The sequence below is a fragment of the Amblyomma mixtum genome, chromosome 1, assembly GCF_055824585.1.
Source record: "Amblyomma mixtum isolate Tamu chromosome 1, ASM5582458v1, whole genome shotgun sequence".
In the NCBI taxonomy this organism is placed as follows: Eukaryota; Metazoa; Arthropoda; class Arachnida; order Ixodida; family Ixodidae; genus Amblyomma; species Amblyomma mixtum.
The window spans coordinates 235,412,574-235,431,443 of NC_143012.1; the positions used below are offsets into that span (position 1 = coordinate 235,412,574).

The 18,870-nt window shown below is 52.4% G+C and overlaps 1 protein-coding gene across 6 annotated transcripts in view; it reads right to left on the bottom strand.

Annotated features, from left to right (window-relative positions):
* The window catches only part of LOC149371177 (uncharacterized), a 165,752-nt gene that overhangs the window by 129,558 nt on the left and 17,324 nt on the right, over positions 1–18,870 (bottom strand). The window lies entirely within an intron of this gene.

An 18,870-nucleotide genomic window follows, 5' to 3' on the forward strand; every position in this document is an offset into this window, starting at 1 on the left:
TAAGCCGGGAGATATGCTTGAACACTTTCATGACGCCGGAGTTGGCATCCTCTCAGTTTAACGCTCTAAAAGAGAGGCTCGAGGCTCTCGTATTCTAACTGAATCAGTTATCGCAACATTTGCAGGGTCCTCTTGCCCATGTGGGATCCAAGTTTGGCCTACTGTATGCCGTGTTGACCCGCTGCAGCCCCGACTTTTATAGTGTAAGAATTGCCGGTGGTTCGGTCACAGTGGGAAATCTTGCAAGTCGGCAACGCACTGCCGCGTTTCCGGCGGTGATCATGCATCAGACGTCTGCACTTCTGAGTCATTTAGCTGCTGCTTTTGCCACTCTGACCACACAGCTGATGATCCCACTTGCCCGAAGCGTGCTGATGAACAGTGTGTCCTGGACATAAATTCACCGTGATAGGTGATCGCGCGGGGGGGGGGGGGGTGCTTATAACTACTTGATAAGACAGAGCTCGTACGCAAGTATTATACGCACGACCGCTACTGATGTGGAGGCGAGCTTAACAAAGTCGGCTGTTGCTGCGGTGGAGAAGGCTATTGATGGTGTACTTAACCACACGATCAATACGTTCAGCGAGGCGTCGTCGCAAGTCATTTCCGCGCTAGCTGCTTCATCGGCTTTAGGTACCCTAATCTCGTCTACCTGTCCTCCCTCCTATGTAACTGTAGATAATATTCAACCAACCACCTCTTCTGCCTCAACGCCTGTGAGTGCAACTGCCTCATACCCAGTCTCCCTCTCTAACGCTTCTCAGTCAGATATTGAAATGACATGTCTATCTGAGAAGCGTCGTGCTTCCTCTTCTCCTTCTAAATCTGACCATCCGCATGTCAATACTAAGAAAGGTTCGCCTGGAATTCCAGAGAAATCAGATGTGTTGAAAGAGTCTACGGATGCCTCATTTTTAGAGCAATAATCAAGAAAGGAATATCTGTACTCCAGTGGAATTACCGCTCTATCTCATCTTCTTTGCGCGACTTAGAACGTCTTACCCTTAAACTTACTCCAGACATTATTTTACTACAGGAATTATGGCTCTCTCCTAATCGTCCACTCACAATTGAAAATTTGGGTTTTTAGAGCTGATCGCCCAAATGGCGGGGGCGGCGGCTTGTTAACATTGGTTTAAACGTAACTGTTTCATCGCGCTAAAGTGTCTCATAAATTTATGCGACCTGATTGTGAGATACTTGTAGTTGAAAGCCTTGCTCCGCAGTGTGCCCCTGTTACAGTGGCACATGTCACGGGAATAAACGCCCAGGGCACGGCGTACGCCGATCAAGTGCCCTGCGCGGAAGAAGATGAGGCGCCGAGGAGCGAGCGCGCGCAGACGGGGACAAAGATTGGTGGCCGCTGGCGGTGTTCCGTCGAATCTTCGACTTCGTGTGCTTTTCTCTGGGCAGGACCATCGTCCAGTTGCAATATATACTTCCCCGAAGGTGTCCGTAGGACGGACAGGCTAGATACTTTTCTGCGCAACAACAAAAGAGCAGTTCTGTCTGGGGACTTCGATTCGCATCATGTTATATGGGGTTTCAGGGCAGACTACCGGGCATTTATTTTGGTCTTGGATGGCAGCAAATGATAATGATGGAGCAAATGATGGCAGCGTGCTGTTACAGCAATAGCGTCATAACTTGCATCTGGGCAAATTCTCACTCAGCTACTGATTTAACGCTAGCTGTTAATGGTATTGAGGTATCTCCGTGGTCTACAATCGATTACGGTACGTCAAGTGACCACTACCCAATCACTTTCACCATTGCGTGCAGTCCGCCTAGGGCGAATGTTTCCGCACAAAAAATTGTCAATAATGCACTGTTCAAGAAACTTCTAGGTAAGGACGGCTCGTCTGTTGTCCCTTCGGATAAATCTGACCGGCTTCAGTAAGTGTTAACTTCCGTATTAGACGCAACTCGGCGATCAGTCCTCACAGTTCAGTCAGCCGTTAAAAATAAGGCTCCTTCGAGCTAGTGGAATGAAGAATGCGAGAAAGCCTATCGTCAGAGGAAAGCCGCATGGAAGAGCCTAGCGCATAACCAGTGCACAAAGAACTGGATAAACTACAAATTCTCTGCAGTTTCTTTCAAAAGAACGATATCTAAGGCTAAGGATGATTACAATGCCATCCTGAACACCTATCTGTCTAACCCTGTCAACCGGAAGACTCTCTATAGATTCATGGAACGTACGCATGTGCTGCCCTCTTCTCACATCTCTCAGTCCACTGTATTGCCACCTCGGGACGAAAAATATAGACTAGAGTACATAGCTCAAGGCCTTGCTGTGCGTTTTCGTGCTCGCACTACCTTTCCATCAACCCCGTTTCATTTGGGTGGAGACTTCACTAAGGTATCTGTATCTGATTTAGCGTCGGTAGTTAATTGCCTGCAATCCGCTTCCCCTGGGACTGACGGAGTAACAGTTGGCATCCTGAAAATTCTAATTCAAGACTTTGCCCAGTACCTCTTGCAGATTTTACCGACTCCACCGATCCGAGACGCCGCTTACATGTCAAGACACCGTTCCCCTGCTCATACCGTTCGGCGCGTCCTGCGGCCACGGCCGTAGGCTCCTGGCAACCTGGGGCCCGGAAATTTTGTGGACCGGGAGTCATTTTCTCCTCTCTCTAAACGCCTTAGCCACCTTGCCATTTCTGTTGTGCCGTTGCGGAAACAAATCACCATTTCGCGCGTCTCTCTGTCAACGATCGGGACGACCGCTCGGTGGCCCCGTGTAGTGTCACTGAGAAGAAGCTGGCAGTGGCGCGGGACGAAGCGCTCGCGCTAGGCCAGCGTCCATTCAATCATCTCATTTCAATCAGACATATCGTCTAATTTTTTCGGCTGGCCGCCACGTAACGATATTTCACACTGCATGAGGCAAATGCCAAGCTTGTATGTCAATTCCTACACGGGCTGGCAACCTGGCTTCCAGTATTGCGAATATGGTTTAGTTTTTGGTTTTAATGTTCCAAAGCAACTCAGGCTTTGAGGGACGCCGTAGTGAAAGGCTCCGGAAATTTCGACCACCTGGGCTTCTTTAGCATGCACTGACATCGCACAGCACACGGCCTCTAGAATTTCGCCTTCATCGAAATTCGGCCGCCGCGGCCGGGATGGAACCCGCGTCTTTCGGGTCATCAGCAGAGTGTTATAACCACTGAGCCACCGCGGCGGGGCTATCGCGAATATAATTAGGAAAAAAAACATCGTTTTCTTCGGAATAGTTCATGACCTGTGGCGGCCATGCAAAAATGGCTAAGACTTGCTGACAGCAACTAGCAGGTTGATTGAAATATCATACTTTCCTTTCTAACTTTTACTAAGCGCGTCATCGTAATTTGACATTTGTAGCTCATTATTATTCATAGCCATATTGTGACGGACTAGAAGACGACGAAGCGGGCAGTGGCATGGGCAGGAGCGCTCTTGCTAGGCTCGCAGACATTAAATGATATCATCGCCATCGGTCACGCAGTCCTTTCTTCATCGCTTGCCGTCACGTAACATTTGGTGTGAGGTGCTGGGGTACCTTCATCGCCATCCTGGTCACGGAGCTTCGGCGTCCTGGGCCTGCCGTGGACGTCGGCCGTGAGTACCTGGTCAGCGCCGCACGGCCGTCCCCCAGCCCGCCCGACCTGAACCGACCTCGACGCTCACCCCAGCCCCGTCCCCCGCCCGGACCACACTACACGACGACCCAAGACCCGACGGACCCAAGACCCGACGGACCCAAGACCCCACCGACCCAAGACCCCACTGACTCAAGACCCAAACGTGAAGACACCGTCCCCCTGCCTCTGCCGTTCGGTGCGTCCAGAGACTTCGGCCGTCAGCTCCTGGCACCCTACGGCCCGGATGCTTCGTGGACCAGGACTCATTCTCTCATCTTTCTTATCGTGGCGGCCAGCACTGCACCATCTTCTACATATTGTTCGATCCTTCACTCAAGACCATCGCCATTTCGCCGTCTGTTCGTCACCGATCGGGACGATCACTCGGAGGCCCCGGGTAGTGTGACGAAGACGAAGCTGGCAGTGGCGCGGGACGGAGCGCCCGCGCTAGGCCAGCGGCCATTAAATCATCTCATAGCCATGGTTCACCACGTCTCATTCTTCGGCTGGCCGCCGCGTAACAATATCAGTTTACAGCTTTCGGAAATGAGATTCCCGTAAACGCTTCGTCGCCAGAAATTTCGGCCCTGCATACACGCCAACCCGAAACCACGTAGCTGAGGAGCGCAAACCTTCTTAATTGGCATAGCGAGACCTAAACACCATGGCTATACGAACTTTGTTTTATATCTCCTGACACTGTTTCTTTTTTTTCTTGAAATGTGTGTTTGTGTAGTCTTACTTTGTGCATCATTCGCATAACTGTAGTTTAATGTTTAATGTAATTTAATGTAATTCTGGGACCTTCTTTTACATTTGGTGGAGGTGCTGCCTGATCTCCTTGCCTCACGTATGCCAAGACGAGCTCGTATGGCTGAAGACGAACACCCCCCCAGCAGCCCCGATGACCCAGCCGGTTGTCTGCTCTGGCTCCTTACGCCAGCGCGACCCTGCGCTCTTTAGCGGCACCGACGACACAGACTGCGACGACTGGCTTGCTTCATACGAGCGAATGAGTTCCTACAATAAGTGGGACGACGTCACTAAGTTAACAAATGTCATCTTTTATTTGACCGGAGTTGCCAACTTGTGGTATCGATCCCGGCCGCGGCGTTTGAATTTCTTTGGAGGAGAAATTCGAGGCCCGTGTACTGTGCGATGTCAGTGCACGTTAAAGAACCCCAGGTGGTCGAAATTTCCGGAGCCCTCCACTACGGCGTCTCTCATAGCCTTAGTCGCTTTGGGACGTTAAACCCCATAAAACCAAACCAACCATATCACGAATTGGGATACATTCAAGACTAACCTTACCACCGTGTTTGGTCGTCCTGCTGTACGCAAGCTCCGCGCCGAACAACTCCTGCACGATCGATCACAGCGGCTCGGCGAAACATTCACAAGTTACATTGAAGATGTGGTCCATCTCTGCAGTCGCGTCAACGCACAGATGTCCGAAAAAGACAAGATCAAGCACATCCTGAAGGGCATCGAACATGACGCCTTTAAAATGTTAACGTCCCGGGATTTGACTACTGTTGCCCAAGTTGTCCACCTTTGCCAGAGCTACGATGAGTTGCGCAAGCAACGCCTCATCACTCCATTACCTTCCGGGCCTGTGGAACCACTTTCTGGTCTCTCCTCTACATCTGGGAGCTCCACGCTGCTGCAGCAGCTCAAAGACTTCATCCGGGAGGAAGTTGCTCGCCAGATATCTTTACTTCCGACGAACTGCGAGCTGTCCCAAAATTTGGCGCCCCTTCGAAAGGTCATTGCCGACCGCGTGGCAGAAGCCCTTCCCTCTGTCGCTCCACCAGCTCCCATGCCTCAGCACGCACCAGCCGTTGAGCCCCTCGCATACGCCGACGTCCCTGCCGCTTCACCAATGACGCCCGCTCCTGTCGCACCGCTGACGTACGCTGCCGTCGCTGCCCGACCACGGCCAGCTAGCTACCCTTTGGTCTACGCTACGCCTCCAGGACCTGTACAGGAATTTCTTCCGGCGCCACAGCCTTTTATTTCACCTCCTCCGCAGCGCCGCAATCCATGGCGAACAAGTGACAACCGTCCCATCTGTTATTCCTGTGGGTTTGCTGGCCATGTTGCCCGGTACTGCAGAAATCGCACTCACGACGATTTTGTACCGCGCCGAATGTCAGCTTCCTGGCAGCCGCCCCGAAATCAGTACGCAGCCGCCGATCCATCTGCAAGTTCCGTCGCGAATTACCGTGGCTCCTTTTCTCCTCGCCGCTCAACCTCGCCACGTCGCCGCTCCCTATCTCCTCTGCGACGGCGTCCCAATCTTGCGCAAGAGGAAAACTTACTGCCGCAGTTCCTGAGGCGAGAACTGCGCAACGAGCGAACTGTCAAAGGCCTCACGTATCTCCCGCGAATCTGCTTGAAGTTTCTGTTGAAGGCGTTATAGTACTGGCTCTGGTCGATACCGGCGCTGCTATTTCAGCCATGGCTGCAAGTCTGCCGTTCATTGCGCAAAGTAACGACACCTATTTCAGGATTCTCACTTTGCACGGCAAGTCCCAGCCTGTCAACCCTATAGCGGTGTGCACAGCACGAGTCGTAATTCAAGAAGTTGTGTACGCCATAGAGTTCGTCGTTTTGTCTTCCTGCTCTCATGATCTTATCTTGGGCTGGGATTTTCTGTCGCGCAATAATGCGGTGATCAACTGTGCTCGTGCCGAACTGGAGTTTTTTGCGCTTGACGTACCGTTGCCGAACGTTCCTTCTCGGAAAGTCGTCGTTGCCGAAGATATTGACCTCCCTGCGTGCTCTTTCGTCCTTGTGCCCACCGCTTGTGCTTTTCCCCGCAGTACCGATGTCCTTTTCACACCCTCGCCCATCTTTCTAAACCGCTTCTTCTTCATCGGCGTCCAGCAAAGGGGTCCATCTTCTTCTTCACAGTAAATTCGTTCCTACAAGAAACTGTGCGTGAATGTCTAGCGGAGTATAAAAGGTTACTTTTAATGCGGAAGCATTGTATGGCTCGTCGGCAACGACACCCGGCGTCGGCGTTGACAGGCAGCAGTGGTCACAAAAAAATCACAGATGACGTCACCGTGGTATCAAAGCAAAATAGAATTTCTTCCGAAGGTGCCGGGGAATCGAACCGAGGACTATCAGACTGCGAGACGGAACCCATGGATAACAAAACAGCGTTGCTTCTTGGCGAACAACAGCTGGGCGAAGTTTCCGGAGCCCTTCACTACGGCGTCCCTCATAGCCTGAGTCGCTCATAGCCTGAAGGCTTCGACATGGTACACTTCTTATGAGGCCCGCGCCTGCCTAGCCTGTATTTATTTCCAACAGGTGCCACTACGAATGCATTTTGAACATGACCAGGCATCACCATCACCCCCGGCCAATATTAGTAGTGCGCTTCCAGACGCAGCCTATTCGAAAACCACCAGAACGCAGAGAAATTTGATACCTACAAACTAAATTCCCCAATAGATTGCGGAGTTGCCATTATGGATATTGTGAGCCTTCTTCATCGTCTTGACCTCCATGCATCATCTTCTTTCACTTGTACATACCATCGTCATCTTCTACGCATCATCGTCTTCCAATTGGACGGATCATCATCATCATCCCGGGGCTCCGCCGGTGGCTCGTGCCTCGGGTTCGTCGGTAGAATAAACGCCGGACACGGCCGTCTTCCTCAGGTGTCTTGCCGTCTCGGTCTAGCTTGCCTTCACAAGTGGTGGAGGTGAAACTCGATCCCCTTGCTGCCTTCTACCCTGCCTCTCGCTGGAGTTGCGTTCCAGTCGCCGTTTCGGCCCTACCACCATCGTCATGTCAACCGAAGGCCACCCCGACCCTCCTGGACCCTCTCCATGCATCGACCACACCTGCACCGCCTCCTCCGACCACACCCACCCGGCAACGCGATCCTCCTATGTTCGCTGGTCGTCGAGACGAAGACTTGCATGACTGGCTCCACACCTATGAACGCTGCAGTGCCTATAACCGGTGGGACGACGCTTTAAAATTCCTCAACGTTTCTGTCTACCTCATTGAGGTTGCCAGAAACTGGTTCATAAATCGCGAACCCCACACTACCAATTGGCCTACCTTCAAGGAGCAGTTCCGTCAGTATTTTGCCGACCAGGCTGCTCGGACTGAGGTCGCAAAGAAAAAGCTCGCTTTCCGCATTCAAGGTCCGGATGAATCTTATGCGTCTTACATAGAAGACATACTAGCGCTTTGCCGGCGTTTTAGTCCCACCATGCCGGAAACTGAACGAGTGCACCACATCTTGAAAGAAATCAATTCTGTGGCTTTCAACACCCTATTTGCCCAAAATCCATCAAGTGTTGATTCCATTCTTTCCACCTGCCAACGCCTCGACCAGCTGCAATTCTCTCGATTGCAGCCCAGCCTCGCACAGCCCGGCCTCGCTCTACCCGGCCTTGCTACCACCCAAACCTTTGCTGGCCTCGATCTGCGCACACTGATTCGATCGATCATCCGCGAAGAGCTCGAAGTTCTCGGCCCTTTCTGCCGCCACGGGTGTGATCATCCTCCCGCACCTTCTAATGACGCCGGTCTCCGCACCATCATTAAAGAAGAGTTGGCCACTATCTGCCACCCTACCGCATCCGACCCACCTGCCCCCGCCGAGCTCCAACTTACGCTCAAGTCGCTGCATCATCCCCTCCCTTTATGCTCCCACCCCCACCGGCTCCGACATACAACCACATCAACGCAATGGCGACGCCTCCAACTCCGTCATCTTATTACGCACCTTGGCGCCCATCCCGACCAGTGTGCTATTACTGTGGTATCCGAGGCCATATCTCCCGCTTCTGTCGTCGACGCCTTCGGGACGAACGCCGCCGTTATGCACCCTTCGAGAGTGAGCTACCCTGCACTTCTTATAATCAGCGCCAAACTTCTTCCAACCCTCCTCGCCGCTCCTCTTCGCCACAGATATCATCGTCTGCACCAAGTGAGGCCCATGTTTCCCGACGCCGGTCTCCATCTCCATATCGCCGCTCAGTGTCCCCACTCCGACCTGCAACCGTTCTCCCTGGCGCCCGTTCGGAAAACTAGGCGATGCAGTTTGCGGAGGTGAAACTGCACTTTGCGAACTCACTAAAAGTCCTCCAGATCGCCCGTCCAATATGATTTCTGTTTTAGCTGAAGGTTTACCGGTCGAAGCTTTGATTGACACAGGAGCTGCAATTTCTGTTATTCACGCTTATTTGTGCTACCGTTAGCGGAAAGTGACGACTCCATACGATGGGCCTGAACTTCGTGGAGCAAATAATGTTACCCTGCGCTCTTTCGCGAAGTGCACTGTGTGCGTTGTTATTGACGGTGTCCGCCATCATGTACAGTTTGCTGTGCTCCCCCCTTATGGGCATCTGATGATTTTTGGATGGGATTTCTTGTTTGGAGCTTCAGCTTTAATATCTTGTGGCGCCCGTGTCATCCATATGACAGACAGTGATTTTTCATCTGATTTTTCTGACCTACCTCATCCGCTCATTGCCGCAGCTGATACTATTTTGCCTGCTCAGAGCGAACAACTCCTTTCCGTTGTTTCTGACCGCATCACAGATGGGAACGTACTCATCACACAATCTCATCGTCATTTTACACGCGGCATCGCCTTCCCGTCAAGCCTTGTACGGTTCTGCAGCGGCTCCGCGACCGTAGCGGCCATGAACACTTCACGTGAATCCCTCGTGCTACCAAAAGGAACGTCATTCCCATGCTTAGTGGACGCTCACCCTTTGTCCCTGATGGTGCTCACCGCCCCTCTGCCTCAGCATCCCGTGTCCTCAAACGTCACTCTTACTTCCCTATCAAAGACGATCAATCCGGACCTCACGCCGCATCAAAGTCAGGCATTGCTCACCTTGCTTCGCAATCACCAAGCCATGTTTGATGCTACTTCCGCACCGCCGGGACGGACTACTCTTGCCCACCACCGCATCTTTACCGAGGGGAACTCGATAGTACGGCGACGGCCTTATCGGGTTTCTCTCTCCGAACGAAAAGTCATTGAAGAAAATGTGCAGGATATGCTCCACCGAAGTATCATTCGTCCCTCCACAAGCCCGTGGTCGTCACCTGTAGTGTTAGTTAAAAAAAAAAGGACGGATCGGTACGATTTTGTTGGCTACCGTGCACTCAACAAAATTACCCGCAAAGATGTCTACCCGATGCCACGGATTGATGACGCCCTTGACTCTCTCCAAGGGGCCGAATATTTCTCGACCTTGGACCTCCGCTCAGGCTACTGGCAAATACCCATGCACGAGGACGACAGAGAAAAAACCGCTTTCGCCACTCCCGATGGACTTTACGAATTTAATGTTGTGCCCTTCGGCCTTTGCAACGCACCAGCCACATTTGAAAGAATTATCGATACTGTCCTTCGTGGCCTGAAATGAAAAACTGTTTATGTTATTTGGACGACATTGTTATATTTTCTTTAACTTTTAACGCCCATCTCACGCGCCTCAATGAAGTTCTCACGTGCCTCGCTTCAGCAGACCTTCAGCTCAACACCAAGAAGCGCCACTTTGCACACAAGGAAATTACCATTTGGGGCATCTAGTTAGCCACGACGGCATTCGTCCAGACCCTGACAAAATCATCGCGGTTCTAAACTTTCCTCCTCCTCAACGTACTGCAGATTTGCGCAGTTTTCTTGGGCTGGCGTCCTATTTCCACGCCTCAACACTCGGAATTTCGCAACTATTGCAGCCCCACTTCATGAACTACTTAAAGCGCGCAGCACTTTCGTGTGGACTGACCAGTGCGACACTGCTTTTAACAACCTCAAGCACGCCCTGACATCGGATCTTACCCTTGCCCACTTCAATGACACCGCTCCAACCATCCTGCATACTGATGCCAGTGGTCACGGACTCGGCGCAATACTTCTGCAGCGCGACGCAGCTTCGCGTGAGAGGGTGATTGCGTTCGCCAGCCGGACCCTGACTACCGCTGAGAAAAATTACACAATTACTGAGCAGGAATGTCTTGCAGTCGTCTGGGCAGTTCAAAAATTCCGCCCTTACCTGTACGGTCGCCACTTCACAGTTGTGACCGATCACCATGCCCTGTGCTGGTTATCTTCGCTCAAAAATTTGACCGGCCGCCTTGGCCGTTGGATTCTGCGCCTCCATGAGTACAACTTCGACATCACTTATAAGTCGGGTCGCCAACACCAAGACGCCGACGCCCTTTCTCGCTGCCCACTTTTGGAACCCGCCTGCTGTTTTTCTACGCAACGCCTTTCTTCTTCTGCGCACAGTCGACCCTCTCTCCCTCCGACGCACATCACAGCAGTTTCTTTCGACGACTCTGACACCAAACACGCTCTCCGGTCGCAGCAACTAGCCGACGCCTACTGTCACCCCATCATCGACCGCCTTGTGGGCGCTTCGACCTCACCCAATGCTAGGCTCCGCCGACAGCTGCGCAGCTTCAAGGTCGAAGATGGCATCCTCCGCCGCTACGTATATTGCCCTGATGGAACCCGCTGGCTCCCAGTCGTGACGCGAGTGCTTCGCCGCCATATCCTAGAGGCTATCCACGATGACCCCACTGCTGGTCACCTAGGTTTTCACAAAACCTACGACCGCATAAGGAGGCGTTTCTTTTGGCCTGGCCTGTCCACCAGCGTCGCTAAATACGTCGCTTCCTGCCCCATGTTCCAGCATCGCAAACGACCGACTTCTCTACCCGCTGGCCTCCTACGACCCCTTCCCTGTCCCGCCACGCCATTCGAAGTCGTCGGCATCGACTTATATGGTCCCCTGCCTCTCTCCGATCGAGGTAATTATTGGATCATCACAGCTGTCGACCACCTCACGCGCTATGCTGAGACAGCACCCGTGCCCACTGGCTCAGCTCAAGAGGTCGCAACTTTCTTCTTGCGATCTATTGTATTGCGGCATGGCGCTCCTCGGGTGCTCCTAAGCGACCGCGGGAAGACCTTCTTATCGACAGTCGTTACCGACGTTCTCCACGCCTCATCCACCCTTCAAAAGACAACCTCAAGCTACCATCCTGAGACCAATGGTCTGACTGAGCGCTTTCATCGCAGCCTGTCGGATATGATCTCCATGTACGTGACACCGGATCATCGAAATTGGGACACTATTCTACCGTTCGTCACATTCGCTTATAATACTGCAGTACAGCGCACAACCGGTTACTCTCCGTTTTTCCTCGTTTACGGCCGCCCTCCCACCACAATTCTCGACAGTTCTTTCTTCTCTACGCCCGAGTATTCCTCCGCGTCTGTGCCTGCTCAGTTCGTCTCCCGTGTGGCCCGATGCCGTCACCTTGCTCGCCTCAACACTGAAGCCTGCCAGGAAGATCGCAAGAGTCGATACGATTCTACTCATCGTGTGGTCCATTTCCGTCCTGGTGACGAAGTTCTCCTTTACACACCACTGCGCGCCCCTGGCCTTAGTGACAAATTTCACCACCGCTACCTTGGTCCCTATACGGTCATCAACCAAACTCCTCCTGTCAATTACTCAGTCACACCTGTTGTTCCCCCAGCTGATCGACGCCACCGCAGTGCTGAAATTGTCTGTTTCCCGTCTGAAGCCGTTTGTGCGCCGTGGTACATCGGTTCCTTAGCAGAGGCCAGGATGGCCGCTTCCGACCCCCCGGGCAGATTGTGTGAGCCTTCTTCATCGTCTTGACCTCCATGCATCACCATCTTTCACTTGTGCATATCATCGTCATCTTCTACGCATCATCTTCTTTCACTTGGACGGATCATCGTCATCATCCCGGGGCTCCGCCGGTAGCTCGTGCCTCGGGTTCGTCGGTAGAATAAACGCCGGACACGGCCGTCTTCCTCAAGCGTCTTGCCGTCTCGGTCTAGCTTGCCTTCACAATATATCCAAATAACAATTTGCGTGTCGCAATCTCAGCAATACCAAAAAAGTCGCACATCGCGACAGTGGGGCTGAATCAGTTGACGTTATCATACATATCCTCCACGTTGCTGGTCCAGCGCTTTCGCCATTACGTCCTCCTGAGGGCCCTCAGCGTAAGCTCCCATCATGGAGCACATCGGCCGCTGCGGACGGGTTCCCAGAGCAAGACCGTCAAACCCTCGGGATCTTAAGGACCGTGGTCAACGCTATTCAGCCTCTCCTACAGTCTCTGCAATCCCCAACGGCTCGAAGCGTCTTACAAGTGGTAGACTCCCTGGGTCCAGCACTTCAGGGACTTTAAACCACAATGGCTGGCCACCTTCCCACCTTTCGTGAGGAAGTCAGAGGCGCCGTGATCTTCCAGTGGAACGCAAGGGGCCTGAGGTCGCGAATCTCAAGTTTGCTTCCTTACGTCTTCACTAACTACTTCACGATATTGGTAATCTGCGCGCCCAACTTATCTCAAGCAGTCAGGAACTCCGGACACGAATCTTTCTTCACCCCTACATGTGGGGAGCGCAGCCAAGTCTTGGTATACCTCCTCACTGACATGACATACGTTTGCTGCCTAGTTCCACCTCACAATGACAATCAATACGCGTGTTTTTTAATCAAGACAAAAACTCTAGAATTCACACTGATTGCAGCATGTGTGTCACCCTCCTCTCAATCGGACTCCGAAAGGCTGAAGGCCATCATGGAAGGAACCCGTGCTCCTTGGATCATTACTGGCGATTTTAACGCAAACCAGTCACTGTGGGGAAGTACCACAATTAACACTAAAGGGAGGAATCTGGCGTTACTTGCTTCCGACAATGGTCTCTATGTAATGAATGACGACAGTCCGACTTACCTGCGCGACTTTTACTACAGCAGTTGCCTGGACATGACATTAGTTAAAGGTCTTTGCACCAGAGTGTTCACTGGTTTTGTGATGTGGAGACGCATGGGAGTGACCACATACTATCTACCTCAAAATAAATGGACTTGGTGCGTGCGCCCCAGTTAAACTCGCGCAAATCGACTGGACGGTATTTTGAAAACGACTGGAGAAGGCGTGCAAAGAAGCCCTCACTGACAGGCTGGAGGTCACTATAGCTAATGCTATGAATTTGCAAGAAGTCACTTCACGTCATCAGGAATACGCAGTGACTTTGATATCGAACTAGAACGCCTACGTCCTCTTTGGCAGCCAGCAGAAAGGCGATAGACAAACAAACCAAGCGCTTAAATGATCTAAGAGAGGCTAGACGTAGGCATAAAATATTCAAGCGAAGAATGGATAGGCTGGCAGACCAGCGCTGGAAGTTCTTCTGTTAGCACTTGGATTCCCGCAAGTCCATGTCCCTCATATTGTTACGAAGCAGATGAAGAAGCGGGCCGTGGCGCGGGGAACAGCGCTCGCGCTAGGCTCGCAGCCATTGAAATCATATTTGATCAATCATCATGTCGTTTTGTTCCTTGGCTTGCCACCTCGTATCATTTGGTGTGAGGTGCGGGGTACGTCATCATCCTGGTCCCTGGAGCACCTCCACCTTCTGCTCGCCTTGGTCGTCGGCCTAGGTGACATGGACACCACCGCCCTGCTCGCCCCAGCTCAGCTTGACCAGAGCTGACCAGCCGCTTTTCCCCTGCCTCGTCCCCAGCCCTGAACATCATACGCGGCGACCAGGACCAGATTCGTTATGGCCTGTGATGCCACCAGCGCCTTTCAGCACTAGCGGCGGCCTGAAGCTCGCTCAGGAAAGAGAAGGAAAAAGAGAAGAGAGACAGCGAGCGTGGTGCGGACGGCGCGAAGAGACGAGCTCGGGCAACGAACAGGCGAGGTCACGGTTGAACGGCTTCTTGAACCCGGGTGACCAGGCCTGGGGAAGCCGTCCTCGCCCAGTTCAGCGCAACCAGGGGCCTCCTGTCTCCTGTCTCCCGCCTCCCTCTTGCTGCCTTGGAGAGTGGGCGCAGTGCTGGGCACATGCAGGTGCCGCCCGCCCGGGTATCCTGCCGGCCCTGCAGTCGGTTCGTGCCTGTCGTCCCGTGGTTGGTACCTGCTGCTGTGAAAAGGTGCCTCCCTGGCCGTGCCCGGGTGTCCAGACCTGGGCGGCCGTCTCCTCGCTTTGGTGCTTCATCGAAGCCACTGCTGCGAGTGATCTGTGTCCGATTTCCGGCCTCTAAGGGAACAGGCTTGCGGTGGTGCTTGGGCCCGCCGCCTTTCTAGCGACAGACAGCGGATTACCCCGCCTGAACCACTCCTCGACCCTCGGCCGCACGGTTCTCTACCCATCTATGACTGGTTGACTTTAAGTAAAACTATTTTTGTTCTATCTACAGACGTGCTTGGTCTAGGACAGTTTTCTGGATCCTCCGGGGCTCCACCTCGGAGGACACACGAGTGTGCTTGGGGGACTTTTCCCCTCACAGACCCGACGAAGACAAGAACCAAGACGGCAGCCCCGCCCAAGCTGTCCGGCGATTCCATAAACCTTAACCTTCGGCTCTGGGCGACCGACCACTGGCCCTGAAGCTCCGGGGCAGCTCTTCATCAAACTATCTCATTCACTGTGGTGGCAAGCCTTTCATCTTCTTCTTCTATCCTTTCTGACCATCCTAGCCGTCAGCTCATGCTTCAGAATTCGCATAATCGATAGGGACGATCTCTCGGTGGCCCCGGGTAATGTTACGAAGCAGATGACGAAGAAGCGGGCTGTGGCGCGGGGCAGAGGGCTCGTTCTAGGCCCGCAGCCATTAAAATCATGTTTCATCGGTCATCATGTCGTTCTGTTCCTTGGCTTGCCACCTCGTTATCAATATGATCTACTGTGCGGGGTCTTCGTTTGCTTTCACAGCAAAGACAGCCATTCTCTGTGTTGGCTGTCTATCAAGATCGACAGCATACTGAGGTAGCAACGGACTCCTGCAAGCAAATTGCGCGTGTAACGACTGCTTCGAGTTCCCGGCGTGTTCCTCCAGCCTCACGGAAATCAGCTATGGATGTCATTTTTTCTCGTGAGGAACTCAACGCTGCTCTTGCGGGATGTAGGCGTTCGTCTTCACAAGGGCCAGATGGAATCACATATGCTGCGCTGTCCCACCTTGGTCACGATGCGCGAGAAGAGCTCCCCAACCGTTACAACCAGTCTTGGCTCGACGGTGTTGTTCCTCACGAACGAAAATCGAGTCGGCTGATACCGCTACTAAAACCAGGGAAATCTCCACTCGAGCTCACATCGCACAGGCCGACAGCCTTGGCCAGTTGCTTCGGAAAGGTCATGGAGAGAATGATTTTGTCGCGCCTTGAGGAGTATCTCGACCATTATAAAATATACCTCAGTGCTATGGTCGGTTTTCGGCGTGGTCGCTCCTCTATTGACGTATTTGATATTGTATCCACGGTTCAACAACAGAAGCGAATGAAACATTTGTCCGTGGCACTCTTGATGTGAAAAGTGCCTACAACAACGTGGCCCACGAAGCCATCCTTGATGCGCTAGAAACTGCGGGAATCGGTGGTCGTATGTTTGCGTGGATAGAGAGTTATTTGACCAAAAGATAAATATTTATCCACTGTTACGTTTCGCCTTCGCCGTAGGGAAGAAAACGGCATGGCTGCAGCGGAACGCCGACTAGCCCCGAAACGCACGTTGGGTGAACGCCTTGATTACCGTCAGGAAGCCGCGTCCGTCTGCCCGGATGAAGTTTGGAGCGAGCGTCTCCCCTACACCGCGTGCGAACGCACGTTCGACCGCATGAAATGCGCGGGAACGCCGCTCGTGGACATTCAAGCGTTTGCGCCTCCCAACACGTGACGGCGGCGTGATCCCTCAGGAGTGTGTGTGTGTGTGTGATTGGTGCCACAGGGAACTTCCTTCCTCGGCAGGCCCGGCCCCCATCTAGGGAACCTAGGGAAAGGGAACACTTTAAAACCTCGGCAGCGGTACGGCCGAGGGGGCTCTCATCACCGGCTTTTCATCAGATGGTCTTGTAGCGCCCGGCGACGCTATAAAGCGCCGGCGCTGAGATCGGCGTGCCCGCGCTAGAGGAAAATAAAGATGAACAGCGCGTGCTGGGCGTGCGCGCCCAGCACGCGCTGTTCATCTTTATTTTCCTCTAGCGCGGGCACGCCGATCTCAGCGCCGGCGCTTTATAGCGTCGCCGGGCGCTACAGTCTCATCATGTGCTCTCTTCATGCATCGTTCCAGCATTGAGCGTCTCGTTACCGAGCTCCCTTGTAAATAATGTAAATTTAATTGTATAAAGTTTTCTGTCCGTGTCTTTTCCCGCCTCCTCGTCTCCGACCTCCCTCATTCCCTCTCCGGTCCGACCATGCTACCTCATCTTTAACACCACTGTGAAGATGGCCCGGCACCTGCGCATTATAGCTACCGTGGCGTGCCCTAGGGTGGTGTCCTTAGCCCTCTTTTGTTTAATCTGCCTCTGACCGCCCTCCCAGAGAACCTCGCTAACCCCGTCCAGATATCTATGTACGCCGATAACATCTGCATCTGGGCCCCCCTCAGTGGTGCATCTCCACGTGCGTGCAAGACTTCAGCGGGCAACAATGATAACTTCTTCCTATCTCCAGAAGCAAGGTCTCAGCGTTTCCTCGAAAAAGTGCGCGCAAGTAGCGTTTGCACAAAAATGTATGACTCTATATACGGTATGCATCAGTGGTCACATCATTTCTTACTGCGAATCTCATAGTGTCTTAGGGATCCTGATAGACCGCTACTTATCATGGAGCTCGCATTGCACCCTACTGAAACAAAAGCCAACATCTATCGCTCACTTACTCCGATTTCTAAGCGGAAAATCATGGGGTTCGTCAGTCCAGTCAATGCTGTAGTGGCACAGAGCACTATTTTGGGGATTCTTGCGGTACAGCACACCCGTACTATAAAACACGTGCAAGACTAATATGCGTGCCTTCCAGACAGTGCAGGACCTTTCGCGCATGCCTGGGTCTCCCTCGGAGCGCATCAACACTGAGAAGCATTGCGCGCGCCAAAGACCATCCGATTTCGACGTAATTGCCCTAGACTCTTCGCGAATGTACATACGTCATATTTCAAGGATTCCACAGCATCAGCTTGCGCATGTTCCACTGCAGAGACCACATTCTGCATTTGCAAAGATTAATAGTAATGCAACAGTCGTCTATCTCAAAACAGTTCACCCCAGCAGCAAGACCTCACTCTTCAACGTGGTGTCTGCGGCTCCCATGTGTGCGCCTTGCTATTCCGGGGACAGCGAAGAAATCAAGTTTATCAACGCCAGCTCATAAGCAACTAACACTATCCATATTACACTGAATAATGAGACCGTACTCAAGTGTATACACAGATGGCTCGGTCACCTCTACCAGTTCTGCTTGCGCCGTGGTCGCTCCTGGCAGCAGACTAAAATTCACCAATTAATTTTTCATAGGACTACCTCTACTGGAGAAGAATTGGGCGGACTTCCTGCGGCGGTAAAGTACATCTCTCAACAATCACCTCAAAAATGGCCTGTTTTCTGTGGTTCTAACGATGCCCTACAAGTCTTCAATCTGCCTTACGCCATAGCGACTATGAGCAACTTGTAGCGGAGGTACGACACCTGCACCAGCAGGCAATAGAACAGGGTCACGAAATCATCTTCCAGTGGGTACCAGACCACAGTGGCATTGTTGGCATCGCCTTAGCTGACGCTGTTGTTCGATTGGCTAACGTTACAACCAACATTGTCCGCATACCACTAACAAGGGCTGACGCGGCAAGACACCTTCAAATGCTCTCCCGAAACGTCACTGTGCAGTCGTGGTCTACCCCTGGAGGTTGGACACCTCGGGAGCGGGGTGTCCAACCTAAAGGGTACACTTGGAAAATACACGTTCGCACGCTCAGAAAATACACGACACCTCTAGGAAAATACTTTCAGTATTGGAAGTGGACAACACATAAGGATAACAAAATCTATGTTGGAATCTTACATTCAGGGGTCATCAACTAAATAAATATAAACCAACCATGTGACCAACTTGGAAGAAACAAGAATTAGCAAACCTTCTCTTGACTGAAGATCTAGTTGGAATATCGGGTAATTTCGTATGTGAAACGGCTCTTTGGCTCTAAGTCGCTTTTGTTGTAAACTTATTATATACGAAATTAACATCGATAACATGCAATCTAAATCTGGTGAAGCTGAATGAATGGAGCGATAGTTTGACTGCAGAACTCTCAAGGAGTCTATGGCTGTGAGAGCCTGGCAGCAGCAACTGCGTGATCCAAAATGCCGTTGAAGAGGGCTTAGTCGGGCTGGTTGGTTTAACGGGTCTTTTC